Raw genomic sequence first — 16,376 nt, 5'->3', positions numbered from 1 at the left:
CTTCCTTCTATTTATGAGTTTTTTAAATTAGTGCTTTATTAATAGACACAAAGATGAAATTCACTGTGGTATATTTATACATGTACATAGGATAGTTTGGTCAATTTTATTCTACCATTTCTCTCTTTTCCTGTCCCTCCTCCCTATTCCTCAATCCCCTTCCTCTGCTCCATTGATCTCCCTTCTATTTTTCTGGGATTATCTTCACTTCTTCGTTTCTTTATTTCAGGTTATTTTCCACATGTGAGAGAAAACATTCAACCTTTGTCTTTCTAAGTCTTGTTTGAGTCACCTAGCAGCATGTTCTCCAATTCCATCTATTTACCAGCAAATACCATAATTTCAATTCTTTTTTGTGGTTGAGTAAAACTCCATTGTGTACATATACCACATTTCCTTGATCCATTCATAACTGCTAAAGAATACTTGGGCTGGTTCCATAACTGAGCTATTGTGAATTGTGCTGCTATAAACATGGATGTGGCTATATTGCTATGGTATGCTGATTTTAGTTCTTTTGAATAAATACTAAGGAGTGGGATAACTGGGTCATATAGTGATTCCATCTTTAGTTTCCTGAGGAATCTCCAAACAGCTTTTCAAAGTAGTTGTACTAATTTGCAGTCCCACCAACAATGTATGGGTGTATTTTTCCCCACACCCTTACCAGCATTTATTATTTGTATTCTTGATAATTGTCATTCTTACTAAAGTGAGATGAAATTTCAGTGTAGTCATGGTTCCATTTTTAAGAAGTCCAAATACATGCAAAACCTAAAATTTAATGTTTAAGGGTACATATTTAATGATGAAAGTGTGAAAAAAAAGCCAGAAATTGATAGTGAGTGTATTAAGGGTGGGCAAAGCAAACCAGAGCCTCACATGTGCTAACCCATTCTAGGATACTACCATAAATAACTATGCTGAATAATTTGATTCTAGACTCATAGCATCTCATGATTAAAGATCACTGAGCAGACCTTTGATTTTTTTTATTTCAAATTTTAGAAATGGCAAGAAGTAAATAGTATCAGAATGAATAATAGTCCTTTTAATTGACTAAACTTGGATTCACAAATCATGTTACCTATATCTTTCTAGGGATTTAGTAAAAATTGTGTAATAGACTCTCACCAATGCGATAAATTTGTACCCCATCTACCACCCATCCAGTCCTTGAGTTTTCTTTCCCAAATCCATGAAAAGTGGTGCTAGTGGCTATCTATGCTTGAACACTTGGGGCAAATGAGAGTTCACTGCCTCCTAATAACATTTCTTTACTTTTGAACATGTGACTGAACCCTCTGATCAGAAGGCTGAACCTAATTCCACTTGTTTCCCTTTTGCTTTTTGTTCCTAGATGCAATTTACCTGCTGTCAAACCATGCAGTCTTCTGATTGTCAACTGCAGGATGTGAGCAACATACTTTTCCCCTTCCTCCCCCTGCTCCTCAAGCCTAAATACCCCAGGTCTTGTTTGTACTTTCTATACATATCATGTCCCACATCTTCAGCATCCTTGCCACTCTGACTATGGTGGTCCAGTTTGTCTGTATCTACTTTTAAAACATGATATTCTAAACTGAGCACAATTTTCCAGGCAGCATGCCTAGCACAGAGGGAAGAGTAAACCCACCATCCATTTTATTCTAGACATTATACTTCTTTATTCAAAGCAGCCCAAAGTTGCCCAAATCAACCTTCCGATTCTTATTAACCCATTCAATGAAAACAAGTTTATACTCCACTGTGATCAAGACTGCTTGCTCATAGAAAGATGGGATGATGTAGCTTGTAAACTAATGATAGGACAGTATTTATTTTTTAAGTGCTCTGAATGTACCTAATTTGCATTTAGGCTGTGTTATGGTTAGAAATTAAGTGTTGCCAAAAAGCTTATGTGTAAGATAATATAAAAAGGTTTAGAGGTGAAATGACTGGGCTATGAGAGCCTTAACATAATCAGTGAATTAATCCCCTGATAGGGATTAACTGGATGGTAACTGAAGGCAAGGAGGGTGTGGCTGGAGGAGATGGGTCATTGGGGGGCCTGCCTTTGGGGCATATATTTTGTCCTTGTTAAGCAGAGGAAGCAAAGGCGCTCTCTCTCTCTCTGTTGAGAGCCATAGTTTAGTCGGAATGATGCCTGGCATTTTGCTAGAGGGAATGGTTGAAAGGTGACTCTGCTCCAGGATTTGGGGAGATCCTGCTGCCTTGGGCACCCGCTACTTTGGAGTTCCGGCTGAGTTCTCGCGGGGGTTCCAGGAGAATTGGCACACAGAGCCTGGTGGAGGAAGTGTGTTCCCAGGAAGTGCGTGTAGAGTGTTGGTGAGAGTTCAGGAATAAAGAGTTGCTGTTTGAACCTACAAGGCTTTGTGGCGGCTCGGTTATTTTGTGCCCAGCCAGACTGCGGCCTCTCTCTCTCTCTCTCTCTCTCTCTCTCTCTCTCTCTCTCTCTCTCCTTCCTGGAACCATGTCCCCAGCTTCTCTCCTCTGCCACACCCTTCTGCCATCATGTTCTACCTCACCTCCAGCCTTTAGGAATGGTGTTTACTATCCAGGGTCTGAGATCTCTAAAACTGTGAGCCCCCAAATTAACTTTTACTCCTCTAAAATTATTCTGGTTTGGTCTTTTTGCCACTAGAAAAATAGCTGACTAAAACAGCCTGCATCTCTCCAATTGTCAGAAAGCATACCATTAGTGAAGTCCCCAAATATCTTTCAGAGGACTCACACAGGGTCTTGATATACTAAACTAGTCCAGTAAATTCTAGAGGGCAGAGAATGGGGCAGGATGCAGTAACTGTGCTGGGATTTGTCCTTGCTGGCTGCTCCATGGCTCCCTCTACTGATACCAGTATCCTGGTACCCAGTAGGTACCAGAAGTCCCACCAGCATCAGTTCAGTGATCTCATTTGCATGTTTCTTCAGTAAACTACACCTTGATTTGCCTGGGCCATGAGGCACAAAGGAAAAATAATTAAATATCCTTACTCATTTGTACATTGTAAGAAAGTAAGACAATTTATGAAAAATTAAATTATTAATAATAAAAATACCAATTTTCATCCGTTTCAAGGAAAGTTAGTTAATTATATGTAGGTCTCTCACTCCATTCTATATTTATATTTATATATCATTTGTCATATTCTCTAGTAAGTTTAGCTAAGTATGTACATCTATTCTATTTAATATTTAATAGAAATTTACTCATAACCCACAAAAGCATTTTTCAAAGAGACAATACGAAATTCAGTTATTTTAATAATTCAAAAAGAGAAGGAAACATTTGTTTTCATTAAATGTTATCTAGTTTGCATAAAAGGCAAACTGTATTTACAGAAAATTAAAATATGTATGCATCTTGTATTATTTGTACAATTGCCAAAACTCATTTTCTATTTTCACTCTTCTAACTTTTAAGAAATAACCTTTACAGACTAACATTACACTCCATTGAAATCACCCCATGAAACCCACCCATGGTGATTTTGTACTTCTAGATTCAATGCAAGACAATAGAGGGGGAAAAAAAGTCTGAAAAAGTGAAATTTGAGAATTATTGACATTACTGTTCCTTTTCAATCTGCTTCATCCCTTTAATAAGTATTAATTCATCACCTACAACATTCCCAACCCTGTGCTAGGCACTAGGGAGACTGAAACTAAAAAGCTAAATCCCTGTCTTATGAAGCTTGCATGTTAGTGAGGGAAACAGAAAATAACAAGGTAAGTATACAAGTAAATAATGTCAGATAAAGAAAAGAGCTAAAAAGGAATAAAGCAGAGTAGGGGAGAGAAAGTAATGGGGGACAAAGAAGGATATTTTATCTAATGTAGAGATGCAGAAGCTCCATGTTTTCTATGACTCTAACTACTGGAGTTGGCTGGCTTTCAACAATGACCACATCTTCCATCTTTTTCCTCCACCTCTGGAGGGATAATAAAGAAGAGAAGCAAAGGGCAAATGACTGGGCAGTATTCCTGAGACCGAGTGACTTTGGATAAAGCATAAATGGAGGAGCAAAGAGGTTCCAGGAAGTGGCTTTGGCTTCAGTCAGAAAAGAAGAAAGGGGAGCCTGGAGGAAAAGAATGTGGGAAGGAAACCTTAGCACTTCAGAGGCATGACAAGAACAGAAGAGGGGGGGAGGAGGAGCTGTGGCTGTGAACAGGAGGGGTTGGGGCCCGAGAGGGATGGAGAGGGAAAGGATGTGTCACATCCCTCTAATTAAGCCATTCCAACCTGGCCAGCTTGAATGAGGCTTTGCTTCCTTCAACTGGCAAAATGAATGACAAATGTCTCAAAAGACAGAATTATAACAATTCTAGTTTAAAGGTCTTACGTTGCTTTTATTCATGATTCTAGAATCCAGAAACTCTGACAACTTGCACAGGTTTAAAGACTTACAGGGTGCCACATGGTCAGAGGGCATCAACAGACAGAAAACGGAAATGCAGGAAACAGAAGTGAGGTTGCCAGAGGCTTGCTGCACTATAAAACAGCCTTTGCCTTATTTGAACAAGGGCCACCAGTTGGTTACCTGTGCTGAATGAAGCTTTGAGGCTGTTATTGGCTGAAGCTACACATTACCCAAGTATGCTCACACCTAGGCTTTCATTTAGTTTACATATGAAGAAGTTAGGCTGCAGTTAAATAAGGACCTGTGTCCAGGCATTCTCAAGCCACATTTGATTTAACTGATCCATTAAAAGGCATTGAACGTAGGGTCTTGGAATATTCAAGAGGTCCAAAGACCGAATCCATGAACTGGACAGGGAAGGGAAGGAAGTAGAGAGACAGAGAGAGTGCAGAGAGAAGGGGGAAAAATATGTCTTTATTTTTATTAAACTCTAACTAAAATGAAGCAGTTTATCAAATAAAATCATAGGCCACCAACATAATAAACAATTGTAGATATATTGAAATCCTGTCAGAGTTATTTCAAAATTATAATGGACAGGAGGCCTGCCCTTGGGTTTTATTAATTACTGCCTTAATAAAGATGCACATATATTGCTGACATTTTCTTAAATATTCTAACAACCATGTTTCAGTATGTTTGGCTTTTTTTGTAATTCAATGCGTTCTATTTTATGCATTTAAGAACACAAGGGTGAGAAGGACTTCAGAGGCCTCACCAGACTGCCACAGGCCTTAGAACCCCTGTACTGAACTACTGAGGTGTGGGAAGAACAGAATCCTTCAAGTCATCCTTTGTGGGGGAATCCTGAGAACAGACAGAACTACACTCACCCCTTACCTCTGCAGCTGTAGGCACCTGGCTTTAGAAAAGATAATTATGCCTCACTTTGAATCCTGTGGTTCAGTACTATCAGACATTTCAGGGATAATACTGCCATCTGGTGGCCAATGGTCTTCTTCCTGGACATACTTCTGTTTATCTTGCAATTAGAAACAGTCGCAGCAAATCACAGTGGCATTTCCAGGGTTGGTGAAGAGATCTTCCCCATTTCTTCCTCCTGCTTGTGCTTAGTCTTGTCAATTTCCATATTTCACGGATTCACTGCGTGATAATGCTCAAGCTGGGTTCTGTGGAAACACATTTATTTATTTATTATTATTCGTTCTTAGAAATGTTCAGCAGGGGGCAGTGGTTGGCAGTATTTGAATTCTGATTATCACAGAATTCTATAGTGGGGAAGGTCCCTCTTCCCTCAGAAGAGCATTTTGATTTGTGATGGTGCCTGAATAGTTTCAAAGGCAAGGTGTACACAGATAGGAAGGCTGTGGGGTGACCATCGCTCTGCCCACTGGAAGCCTGAAGGGGAGTTGATCCCAGTAAACTCATGGAACTCCTAACACACTGATCACGGATTTTCTTTCACATTTTGTTCCACTTGCCCTTGATCCGTCAGCGCTGGTGCTGGTTCCTTACCTGGGTCCCACTACTTTTCTGTCTCTTCTGGGCCATTTTTCACAACTTCTGTTTCCTCCTCCAGATCCAAGCCGCAAGCTTTTTCTCTCAGATTTTTTAAACAACCTCCTTTCCTTCTTCTTCCACCTTGCCCTCTTCACTTCATTCCACATGGCACTCAGAATTATCCTGTAAAAACACACTCAGATCATAAATTTCATATCTTCCTTGTCAGAGTAAAATTGAAATTCTTCATAGAATCCTACAAGACACTATGATCAAGCCTATGGGTAACTCTTTAATCTCATTGCCTCCTACAGCAACATTGGCCTTCTTCATGTTCTTCAAACAAGTGGGACACACCTGTACCTCAGGACATTTACACCTGTTCCTGCTGCCTAAAACACTGCTTCTCTAGGTACCAACAGGGCTCACTCTCTCAATTTTAGGCCCAGAGACTTTGCATCCCTTCCTTCCCAATTTAATTTTCTCTATAGCACTTAACACCATCTAACATATTATGTTTTTTACTTATTTTTTGTTGTCTTCCTCCTGCTGCTAGAATATAATCTCCTTGAGATGGAGATTATTGTCTCTTCAGTTGATTGTAGCATCCTTGGTGTCTAAAAAGATGCTAAGTCACAGGATAGAAAATCAAATGTCTGTTGGTTGAAAGGCGTATATATCCTGCCTTCAGAAGATCATGCTCCACCTGTTGGGTGGACTGCTGTGAGCTCTGCCCTGCCCCCATGGACTCTCTCGGATCATTTTCAAGTATATCCTGGGCAATTTCAGGTTTATCTGATGCTTATAGTGTTAAGAAAGACCCCCAAATCTAAGTGACCCAAAACTATTTCTCATGTACAGTTTGAGCCAATCTTGGGATGCACCCAGTATCACCAAAGTGCAAGTTTTGAGTATACAAAATGACAACATTTCTTTAGAATGTCTATAGTTTATCCTTGAGAGATTTTTTATTATTTCTTTAAAATATATTTTTATTTTTAATTGACACATAATTGTACAGTGTAACATTTCAATACATGTACATAATGTGTAATGATCAGAGTAATTAGTATATCCATCACCTCAAACAATTTATTATTTTTATGTGTTTGGAATACCCAGAATCTTCTCTACCAACAATTTTAAATATACAATTAACTGTTGTCCACCATAGCTACCCCACTGTGTTATAGAATGTTGAAAGTCGTTCCTCCTGTGAAACTGCAATCTGTACCCATTAACCCTCCATTCTCTTTCCCTCCTCCCCTCACCCTTCTCAGACTTTGGTAACCACTATTCTACTATCTATTTCTATGAGATCAACAGGTGGCATTTGTCTTTCTATGCCTGACATTTCTTAACATAATGTCCTTGATATAATGTCTTCGGCTCCTCCATGTTGCTACAAATGGCAGAATGTTTATAGCTGAATAATATTCCATTGTGTATATATACATTTTCTCTACCCAGCATTAAATTGATGGATGCCTTGGCTGATTGCATATCTTGGCTATTGTAAATAGTGCTGCAATGCACATGGAAGTGCAGATGTCTCTTCAGTGTACTAATTTCATTAATTTTGGACATATATCTAGTAATGGGATTTCTGGATCATATAGTAGTTCGATTTTGAATTTTATCAGGAAAATCCATACTGTTTTCAATAATGACTGCACCAATTTGCATTCCCACCAATGGTGTGTTAGAGATCCCTTCATCCCACATCTGTGCCACCAGTTGTTATTTTTCATCTTTTTTATAATAGCCATTCTAACTAGGATGGGATGTTATCCCATTGGGGGGTTTCTTTTCCCTGATTGAGATGTTGAGCATTTTTCACATACTTGTTGACTATTTGTATATCTTCTTTTGAGAAACGGCTACTTGGGTCAGTAGCCCACTTTTCAATTAGAGAGTTGGCAGTAAGATGGAATTTTGAGAGTAGATTATTCCCCACCCACCTAGAAAGGGGGACTATAATCCATGTGTGGGTACATGAGACACACATGATCCAAAGCACAAAGTTGCTTCCTGTTGCTAAATTTTTTACCATTGATGGCCTGGGGAACATTGTAAAGGAACTGCTGTAAAGGAACACTCTTGCCAGTGTGACAATTCAGGCATGCGAAAGTTACAGGGTGAGGGATTCAATGCATTTAAGGGCAGTGGACGTGGATGATTTTCTACATACTGATAATGAAAAGCAGGATGCAGTTTATGACTAAAGTCTAATGGGAGAGCCAGAGGCATTTTTAATAGTTTAGAAATGGGATCCTAACTCCTTCTAAGATAAAGGACAACATGAGGAGCAAGCACAAGAGTTACAGTCATGGAGCTCCAGTTTAAATGCTAAGCCAAAGTAATATGTTGCACTGAGATCAGCATCCTAGTTGGGCAAACTTAAGACTGAAATAGGGAATAGAGAGAATATGGCTCTAATGACTGCCCTGAACACACAGCTTTCTCCTCCCTCCTTTGCAAGATTTAGACTACCCCCAAATAGGAAGATGTTGCACAGGCTTATCCCCGCATTGCAAAGCCCTCCTCTGACCAGGTGTTGCCCCCATCAACTTTCCTGGTTGCCAGGCCTGTAACTAGGATTAAATCTCAGTGGCATGCTAGGACTGATGAGGGAGAAAGATATTATACCACAAAGGACTTTCAAGAATTGCCCAGCTTGCATTTTTAAAAGTAGAAGGGTAGCCAGGGACTGGATTATAAGGGTGCTCTACCAAGGGTCTGGCAGGTAAAAGTGAACATTCGAGGATACATTGACTTGGGGTTATATTCTAAGGGCATGGACTTAGCATCCTAGGGAGGTCCCTGAAGGATAGGGCAAACACATTGTCATGTGACTTCCAAAGTCTGATAAAAGCAGTGCCCCAGCGCTGAGCAAGGGTGAGATGCTCGAGTTGCCATCACAGATGGTAAAAGTGAATGAAAAAAATAGATGGAAAATAAGATCAGAAACAGTTCACATTCCTTGGAATGAACAGCAACATTCATTTACAGTTTTGCACTAGGGCTATGTTAGTTCGCCCACCCTCTGTCTTAATATAGTCCAAAGAAATGTGGACCATCTGGACATCCCACAGCATATCACATTGATCTGTTACATCAATAAAGAGATGGCTGGGCTGCAAGAGACCTTGGTAAGAAACATGTGTTTCAGAGGGCAGGAGACAAACTCTATAAAGATTCAGGGATGGGCCACTTCAGTAAAGCTTCTAGGAGTCGTAAGAGAGTAGACACAAAACAGACGTTTTCACATGCTAACATCTATTGAGAAGCGTTCGCTGAGGAGGAGACATTGAATAATTAAGCAGACAAGTCAGCCAGTTGGTGTTAGTCAGTCTTCAGAGTTGGGCATGATGGGTACATGAATGTAGTGACCACAATGGTACAAGCAGGGAATGAACAGCATAAACTTTCACTTTAACATATCAAATAAAATTGCTGCTTCCTCTAAATGTAGAACCTTCCAACCACAGAAAACAATGCTGAGCCCCTCATATGAAACTATTTTCCAAAGAGACCAACAGGCCACTTGGTGGAAAGTTAATGACATTGTACTCCTTTCATTATGGAAATCACAGCAGTTTCTCCTTGTAGGAACCAAGTGCTGCAAGTATAGGCTTGCCTTTTCTACCCACAGAGTCTCCACCAGCATCAGTATACAGAAGCTCATGAAATACTTGATCCATAGATATAAAACTTCCAAACAGGGTTTATGCTCACAGCAGAGAAGATGCAGGAATGGTCCTATGGGCATAAGATTCACAGGTCATACCACATATTGTGTCACCAGAGGCAGCTGGCCTGGTAGAGCACTGTAGTGGCCTGCTGAAAATACAGCTGAATTTTAAAGACAATAGTCTTCAAAAATGGGTTCAATCTTCCAGAAAAGAATAAATAAATCAATATCAGAGGTGTCCTAATAAGCACACATGGGTCTAGGAACTGAGGGATAGATGTAGAAATGGTCCCACTTGCCATCCTCAATGACCCTTAGGAGGAATTTGCTTGCCCAGCATAGAGGGGAGGAGTGGACTCTGGCAGCCCTGGGTGTGACCTGCTCCAATCTCCTTTCAAGAGAGATCTGCTGTGAGAGGAACAGCTGACTGGCAGCTTCTACCTGCCATGACTTCCAGCTGCACGGCAGCACTGTACTGAAGCCATATCCTTCCTGGGTTCCTCCCCTCCAATGACTGTGCAGGGGAAGTAGAAGGAGGTCATTCCTAGCAAGTATGAATATCCTCCTCTCAAAGGAAATCTTTACTCTAGAGTTCCAGGCTGGCCGAGCCAAGACCTTCTGAGAGTTTTACTGTAGTCTGAAGACTTTTTACACATCTTCCTTTCATCTCTCCCTCCACAGTTGTCAGATGCACATCACAGTCTGAGACTCTCCCCACTGACTCCTTTCCCCTACCCACTTGCACTTCATTCGTTTTTCTCACAATGAATCTCTGGGCCTCTTAATTCTGTCTTGGAATTTGCTTTCTGGAGAACTCAAACTGATAAAATGAGTTTGGATAAGTCAGTTAATATTTTTCTTAATCTTAAAAGGAAGAAGTAAGGCCAAGGTTGTGGCCAGTGGTAGAGCACTTGCCTACCATGTGTGCACTGGGTTCAATCCCCAGCACCACATACAAATAAACAAATAAAATAAAGGTATTGTGTCCATCTACAACTAAAAAAATATTTTTTAAAAAAGGAAGAGGTAAGTTGAGTAGGTAAATAGGTAGGATTAGGTCATTATGCTAATGACCAAATTAAAATTTCTATAGTTTATTTAAAAGCAAAATGGGAAGAATAATTAGAAAAATACTGATTATTCTTTTCATATTTGAAAAGACAAGTTTCTTATTTGTTAGCCTAATAAAATATATCTTAGTTATGCAGTCTTTATTGTTCATAAATTAAGGAAATCACAAGATAAAACTAATTGTTATTTTCCAAAGGAAATCGCTCATATTGAGCCTGAAAGTAAAATTTAAACAAAAAGGTAAGCCGTAAACATGTTAATTGTTCTTGTTCTAGATTACAAAAAACAGCTTGTACGTGACTACGACGGTATGATATAAATGTGCTATGTATAAATGATAATTTGTGAACTTTAAGGGATATTAACTAATTTTTATTTTGTTTCTCTGTTACCTACAATCAGATAAACTTTTATCCTGGCCATACAATTTTTCTGCTGCTCTCAAGCGAGTCACCAAAGAAAGAGTATTAGGGTGAGGTTAATTTTGTGTTTACTAGACAGCAACCAGAACATTACGAATGCTCAATTAATGTTTAGACTATATTAGTGCATTTGCATTTTTTTAGCAAATTTATGATATTGAAAAAGCATAATGTACCCTATTCATAAGCAGTTCTTTTTTACTAAGAGAAAAATTGTTGGCAACTGCTCTGTTTCCATGGATTTATCATTCTAATAGATCCTGAAAATAAAACCCAATCTTTGCCAAAAAACTTATTTATGCTTTATATCAACAACATGCCCTTTATATGTGCTTATGCATTTGGGAATAGAAAAACAACCTTAATTAGTTAAAAATACACTAATTAGAACTGATTGTGGGGAGGGGAATATGTTGGAGCTGACACTAACATATTTTGTTTTTACAAAAAATAGAAAATTGCGCAAAATTCTAAGGAATTGAAAAAAGAAGCAAATATCTTCCAGAATATATTTGGAAGCATATATTTCAAATTTTCAATATCTAATAGTATTTCATCAATAGGAAACTATAAGCAACAAGAAAGATACAATTATGTCTGAGACATTATACTTACACAAAAAAGTGTATTACACATTTAATTCTTAATTTTAGTGACTGCAATAAAAAGAGGGGTTGTGAGGTTGCAATATTTAATTCCCAAGTTAGTTATAAAATCAAATCAAAAACTTTAACCCCATTTATTAAACAAGTATCTCTTAATTTTGGCTGCATATTAGCAAGACCTGGGGAACTTCCCAAATTCTCAATACCAATACCAATATTTTTACAATCGTAAAAATAATGAGAATTACTAATATCTTTATAAAAAGCATCTACAGATGATTTGAGATGCTATCAAGATTGAGATCCATCACCTTGGATATTACAGTTATTTTAACTTTTAAACCATGTTTGCTTAAGTTATACATTAAATCTCTGCTGCTGTATGGAAGAATATTTACCAAATGACCTTTAATTTTATCAGAGTACTCTAAAAAGAATGTAATCCAAATTTTTGGTTAATATTATATCTGATGGTCTTTTTATCTTGGAAGTGGCCAGGTGAGCCAGTTCTAGGCACTGAAATAGAAGGAGGTCCCTGCTGGGTCTTTTCCTACTGGAGTGAGGACAGAGCCATATTGGAGGACAAAAAGTAGATTTCATCCCTTTTCTCATTCCCTAGCCCCAATCTCTGATATAAATCCTGAAACTCAGGAGCACATCTGGCAGTCAGAAACCAACAGATGTGATAATGAAAAGTCAACATGTTGAGGATGGTAATTGAAGATAGAAACTGCAAGATCTTGGGACTTTGATAACATTATTGAGTCACTGAATTAGATCAACTACCTTCAGAATTTTTGTTGTGTGAAGAAAGTAATTGCTCTAGCCACTATTAGCTGAACTTTCTATCACTTGTAGTCAAAAGCATTTCTAGTGGATATATCTTGATTCTCTCTACCATGAATCATTCAACATTTACTATTGACTAAGAATCTCATGTATATTACCACTTTGGGGCCATACAACAACCCAAAAGATAAGCATTATTATACCCATTTTATATATGCAAAAACTGAGGTCCACACAAGTCAACTCTATTTTCTGTTACCACACAAATTTAGAATTGTAAGTCAGATCCACTTGCCAATGCTCTTAATTGCATAGCACTAGTACTGTCACTAACTTCTTAGATGTATATAAATCTAATTACTCTAAATCTAACTGTATTCCACATGCAAGAAGAGCATCTTATGCTTCTAGGAATCCACATAGTGGTCTACATTTAGATCAGTAGATATTTGAATAATTGGTGGGCCTACTGGATTAAAATCAAAATTACAGGATACATCTTCTTTGTGCTATTCTGTAACACTGCAAGACACTTTCTGCTTGCTCCAAACAAACAAAATAACAACAACCTTACCCAAACCAAATTTTTGACAGCACAGAAGACTTGGTAAGAATGTTATTAATAACAACCTAGGGCTTTGGGTATATAACTTTTTCTTTTCCCTGGTGAAAGGCAAATAAAAAGTCTGATTTTGGTGTATTATTTTTAAGGGACCCACTTGGGTGTGTCTACGAGGCTAAGGATGGTACTTTCTGTAGAGTAGAAGACACAAATGTACCTCCTTCCCAGGATAATGATGTAGGATGTATTTTGATTTTTAAATTTTTAAATTTGTTTTAATTAGTTATACATGACAGTACAATGCATTTATGCACTTTGATATGTCATACATAGATGGGATATGATATCTTATTTTTCTCAGTGTACATGTTGTAGACCATAATTTGCTTATCAGAAGTTTCAAGGTATTTAATATCCTACACTATTACATTATTTACCCACAGGTACTGCTGGTGGATCTCCTGCAATTTTGTTCCATATTCTCTTCTCTTGAGCATTTACCAAAGAATTAATGGATTAGAAAACACAATCCAGAGGCAGCCATGTTCAGTTTAGTCAGGCTCACAGGATCAAAGATAGTGTTTCCCCTTTTTTCATGAGAAAAGACCTACTTCAAAAATTTTTTGATGAGACTTAAAGTGAAATATAAAGATACTTGTAACAAAGCAGACAATAAGTACTTATTAAATATCTATTGCTAAGGAGTGGGATAAGTGCCTGGGAAGTAAGCATGACACCCATCCTTGAAAGCAATCTTGGGGATTGCTTTCATTTAGTCTCAAGCTGAATCAAAGGCAAGAAACAATGAATTGGAAGATAGCAAAATCTTGAGCTCTATACACCTGGGATCAAATTCCAATACTTCAATTTTCCAGAATTGAAGCATTGGAACTTGTAGTGAGTTGCATGGTCTCCAAAAGATAGGTCCATGTTTTGATCATAAGAACCTGTAAAAGTGGCCTTATTTGGAAAAAAATATTTATTTTTATATTAAATATTTTATATTTATATTTATTTGTATATCAAATTAAGGACTGGGAGTTCATTCTGGATTATTCTGGTAGGCCCTAAATCCAATGAAAGTGTTCTTATAACAGAAAGAGAAGGCACAAACACAGAAGAGCGGGCCATTTGAAGACAGATGGAGATGGGGTCATACCACTACAAGCCAATGAAACACCAGAAGCTGAAAGAAAGAATTCACCCCTAATGCTTTCAAAGGTACCTGGCCTCGCCAACAGCTTGATTTCAGAATCCTAGCCTTCAGAACTGTTAAGAGAATAAAGTTCTGTTAATTGATACGAATAAGTTTGTTTTGTCCGTTTCTTCGTCTGTAAAATAGGGATAATATTCTGTTTTTTTGAAGTAGAAAAGGGATATGCAGGATTCAGACACGAGAATATTTTTAAAATGGCAAGCATTTATAGAGAGCTTTTCAAACTCATTCACTGTCTTAAGCGTCTTGCATGTGTGATGCATTTCTATTTTATTGATTAGGAAACCAAGCAAAAAAAAATTAACAATTCGCCCAGAGCCACACAGCTAGAAAATGGGAAAAAGGGGGGGAGAATTACAATTCAAAGCCAACTCCTAAAATATATGTCTATACTCGGAGCTGAACTACTCAAAAAAGATGTAAATCAACACACTCTAAAGATTAGATATTTTAAGATTAGTTCACTGTTCTCAGCAGCGTCAGACCGCGTCTTCAACAACCCGTCAGCCCTCGCGAGAATCCCGTATCTTCCCGGGTTACGGACGCGACGGGGTTAATTACGTCACTTTCGGACTCCACTGACGCGCCCTCCGCCCGACGGATCCTTTCAAGGGCCAAAACCCGTGTGTGGCGCAGCCCTAGCTCCCGGAGATGAGCTGTAACGAAGACGGACCAATAAAGAGTAGGAATTTTCGTGTTTCCCGCTAAGCTCCACCCCTTAACCCCAGCGCCCAAAGCGGAAGAATACAAAAGGCGGGCCAGGGGGCGGGGCAAGCCGAGGAACCGGAAACGACGGTCGGGAATTGACTAGGCGAGCTGCTTCTGACCCACGTGCAGGGTGAGTGTTGCTGACTCCCGAGTTCTTTTTAGGGGTAGGGGTTCACTTGCTCCGCGCTGGAGTCGGGAGGGTGTCCCTGGACGCCTAGCGAGGGCATAGGTTGCTGACCTCTTGCCCGCTGAGCAGTTTTCTGTGACCCTTTTGTGGGCTGGGAGTTTGGGATTGCAGAACTTGGAGAGGAGGGCAGGGCTACGAGCTGTCTTTCTACCTTGTTACCCTGAGTGCTGATTTAGACTGAAGTAGTTTTAATTTAAAGTCTTGGCCTGTGGTATTTCCCGTCAGCCTTCCTTACCATGTTTGACAGACATCCATTCTGCATTCGATTAGTGCTGGGTGCTGAGGTTACAACCTGAATGTACCGTGACCAGTTGTAGGCGCTGAGGGATAAGGGAGTCTCAAGAAGTTATGCTTAATCCGAGAACTAAAGCAGGACGAGAGACAGCCCTTAGATCTTAGAGTACTTTAAGCAGAGGCAATTACGGTCTGTCCCTAAATGAGAGATAGAACAGTGAAACAAAATAAAGTTAAGAGAAAGGGTGCATGAGTTTTTGCAAAGCGTTTGTTTCTATACTATTTGTATTCTTGTGTGAAGAAAACATTGGAAGCTTTTAAAAAGCATGAAAAGCCTTGGTTTTCGTTAGAAATTGTATTTAATTTGGAAATCCAATTAGGACATTTTTGACGTTCTGCATTTAAGAGTAGTGGTAGCAGAGAGAAATCAGGAGTTAAAGTTATTTTAACGGGGAATTTAAGAGAACTTACTAATGGATTGTGACATGGAAGGGAAAGCAAGATGTCAAGAATAATTGTAAATTTCTTGCTTGAGTTATGGAATAGATTATGTGTCATTGGCTGAGGTGGGGGGAGAATAGGGGTGGTTTGCAGTGGAAATACAGGAAATTATGTTTTGGAGGTATTATGTATAAGGTGCCTGTGAAACACATGGTCAAAATTGTCAGGTAAATAGTTTGATTCACAGATTTGGAGAGTCCTCAGCATTGAAATCAAGGAGATTGGATGAAATCATCTAGGGTCAAGTGTGGAGATAATGGGGTTCATGAGGACAAAAGACTTGAGGAATGCCAATATGTAGAGTTTGGATATTAGATGTTTACCACTTTCAAAATGCATTGCTGGGCCTACTGAGGGCCCTGAAGAAAAGTTAGTCAGATATCCCTCTACCTCCTGGAAATCTCTGTTGCTTGGCTAAGGGAGAATTGGGCTCTCAGCCACTGGCTCCCTTAACACTTTGTATATAATTATATTGCAGCACTTTTAAATACATTGTGTATTGGTT

The 16,376-nt window shown here is 38.9% G+C and overlaps 1 protein-coding gene and 1 long non-coding RNA gene across 6 annotated transcripts in view; one reads left to right on the top strand and one right to left on the bottom strand.

Moving 5' to 3' along the window:
• Positions 1-3,244: 3,244 nt before the first annotated feature.
• LOC110598016 (uncharacterized) lies at positions 3,245-14,854 on the bottom strand. The gene is made up of 3 exons (XR_005733928.2): positions 14,675-14,854; positions 5,898-6,065; positions 3,245-5,551 (listed from the first exon to the last, which is right to left on the bottom strand). It is a non-coding gene; the product is annotated as an uncharacterized LOC110598016 (long non-coding RNA).
• A 71-nt stretch (positions 14,855-14,925) lies between these two features.
• Positions 14,926-16,376, top strand: part of Pum3 (pumilio RNA binding family member 3) — a 37,376-nt gene continuing 35,925 nt past the window's right edge. For 3 of the 5 annotated variants that reach the window (XM_005324073.4, XM_078047586.1, XM_078047587.1), the window contains exon 1: positions 14,927-15,079. The gene's annotated coding sequence lies outside the window, so the exon portion shown is untranslated. Of the gene's footprint in view, positions 15,080-16,376 lie in introns of all 5 variants that reach the window. The other 2 variants (XM_078047589.1, XM_078047588.1) reach the window with 1 other exon arrangement.

Source organism: Ictidomys tridecemlineatus, chromosome 4, assembly GCF_052094955.1.
Source record: "Ictidomys tridecemlineatus isolate mIctTri1 chromosome 4, mIctTri1.hap1, whole genome shotgun sequence".
Lineage (NCBI taxonomy): Eukaryota > Metazoa > Chordata > Mammalia > Rodentia > Sciuridae > Ictidomys > Ictidomys tridecemlineatus.
The sequence above is the reverse complement of the archived record's forward strand: the minus strand, read 5'-3'. Positions and strand labels throughout refer to the sequence as shown.